General features: G+C 43.5%; 1 long non-coding RNA gene across 1 annotated transcript; it reads left to right on the top strand.

The window, feature by feature from the left end:
• The first annotated feature begins 359 nt into the window (after positions 1-359).
• LOC144586724 (uncharacterized) lies at positions 360-2,097 on the top strand. Its single transcript, XR_013541733.1, has 2 exons — positions 360-1,335; positions 1,810-2,097. It is a non-coding gene; the product is annotated as an uncharacterized LOC144586724 (long non-coding RNA).
• The last annotated feature ends 293 nt before the right edge of the window (positions 2,098-2,390 follow it).

Genomic DNA, 2,390 nt, shown 5'->3' with positions numbered 1-2,390 from the left:
CTGAGCACTCCAGCAAGGAGGTGGGCTGATGTGTCTCCCTGCTCAACTGCTGAGTGGTCAGCAGTGCAGGGAGGCCAGGAAACCACTGGCCAGGCTACTTCTGCAGTTGGCATGGCACAAACAATGACAGCTGTGTGTGCTGCCAGAGGTAAGTGGACCGGCCAGTTCCGGGGGGTGGGGGTGGGTCCAAAGGGCCCAGCCACATGTGGTGGCGATATTCATGTTTGTCTTCCCCAGGAGATGATTGTGAATGTCCCATCTCTATTCCTTAGTTCCCTCAACTCACATAGGTGCTGAAAAGATATGTTTTGTAATGCTTATGGATATTCATGCAGTATCCTCAGTACTGGTGGGGGGGAGAGAATGCTAGTAATTTGATGTCATGGGTCATGTGCATGACAAAAGAGAAAGAGGGGGAGAGACTTAGAGATAGCTGCCCTTACAATGTGAACTTTTCCTCCTACAAAGGAAATATTGATGAAATGTAGGTGGGTGTAATGCAGTTAAATGCAGTACAGGTTCAAAAAGGCTGAGCTAAACTACATTAAATCAAAGGGTGAGTGAAATCACAGTTGCCTTAATTAAGTATTGCCTAACTCTCCTCTTTCTGAGTTTCCCAATCTGTGGCATGCACATGTAATCTAATTTGTGGAAATCATGAAGGTGGTTATGAAGCTGCCTTCATCTAATAATCTTGTGCCCACAATGAAAAAGAACAACAAGTGTGTGCAATTTACTCTCTGTTAATTTGTTTTATAACCTGATGGTCCCAGGCAGGGAGGCTGTTAGGTACCGTGAAAAGTCTCAATGGCCCTTCTTTCTAAGAACAGTGACTTAAATCCTGACCTGGGGCAGATGCAGCAGGGGTCAAGTAGTGATAATAAGGCTGCATCAGTTATGAGCTATTAGAGCAAGAAGCTGTAGCCTGGGGTAATAAGCTATAAATACAGTCAGTAAAGAGGGTCAGTAGGTGGCTTGTCTTGCTGGCCTGGCGAAACTGTTGTAAGCCACAAACTCAGCAAAGCTGGGACATTCCACTGGTAGACAATTCCTTCTCCTTAGTCTGATCCCCATATGGTGGAAGTTTCTAGTCATTATAGGAGTTGCCATGAGGATTGCAAGGCCTGGAACACTTTGCAAGCATGCCTTTCCTTCAACATCCTGAAAGGGAAGTGGGCATGCAGGACCGCTTTCATCTCTCTTAACTCTGCACCTCTTCTCCTCTCTGCAGGTGGTTCTGTTAGGTTGGACGGGAAGATTTCTATCCAGGTGTATGTCTTTGTTTTTCACAGGAGCTCTGCACAGAGTTCGAATGGAGGCCTAACAAAAGAGATGGTAAGAAGGACACAAGCTCCATGATGATCGCTAGTTCTGTCACATCCATTTCTCTCTCTCTCTCTCTCTCTCTCTCTCTCTTTAAAGAGATTTAGAACCCTTCTATGTAACATCTAATTGTCTACATGGAAGGATTCTTTTAAATGGAACATTGACTTAGGTAAGCCTCCATTTCCACCAAGACGTTAAGTCTTTCTACTAGTTACAGCAGCTTGACACCACTTTATCTGTCATGGCTCAATTGTACAGAATCTTGAGATCTGTAGTTGGATGAGGTACTCAGAATTTTCTGCTCAAGTGACCAGGAGAGTACTCCAGGGTTCTTTAGCAGAAAACTGTATCTCAGGAAGCAACAGAGCCCAGGATTCTGTAGGACAGAGTCATGACAGTTAAAGTGGTATCTGTCAGAATATAGAAATTTTGTAGGCCTGAACCTGGATAAATGTGTTATTAACGAGCTGCCATTGTGCACAGATGTGTGTATGCTGAGTCACTCTGACTACTGAGAAGATGATGCAATGTCTGGAAATGAGACGACACCCAGGTGCAGAAGATGAAGTCATGTGTCTTCTGATTGGACTAGAGAAGCCATGTATATGTATATAAGTGAACAGTGTCTTTGTATCATTCTCTTCTCTCTCCACCATTTGCTGCTATACTCTATGCTGGTTTGTGTAATGATTTCCTGCCATGCTGATGTGATGCCTGCCTGTACATACTTGTAAATATTGTAAATACAACTGTCTTGCAAAAGAAGAAGAACTTGTGTCTTCAATAACTCTGCGCATTTTCCTGTCGCCAAATCCTTGACAGTATCAAACTGCTATAACTGTGTAGTGTGCATGTACACTAAGTCATTTGTTCAGTCTGTTAAGTAGCAGTGTTAGCAGTTTATTGTATCTATGGATTATGTGGAGGTGATCGCTGTCTATGTGGCTATTTTTCACATAAGGTAATTGGTTGGGGGTTACACATTTGAAAGTGTAGTGTTCAAATGACAAGGAGATTTGGTGGGGGGTTGGAGAGAAGTAGTATTTTCATTTCTAGATTCTCAG

The sequence above is a fragment of the Pogona vitticeps genome, chromosome 1 (assembly GCF_051106095.1).
Source record: "Pogona vitticeps strain Pit_001003342236 chromosome 1, PviZW2.1, whole genome shotgun sequence".
In the NCBI taxonomy this organism is placed as follows: Eukaryota; Metazoa; Chordata; class Lepidosauria; order Squamata; family Agamidae; genus Pogona; species Pogona vitticeps.
Note: the sequence above shows the minus strand (reverse complement) of the source record. Positions and strands in the feature narration are given on the sequence as shown.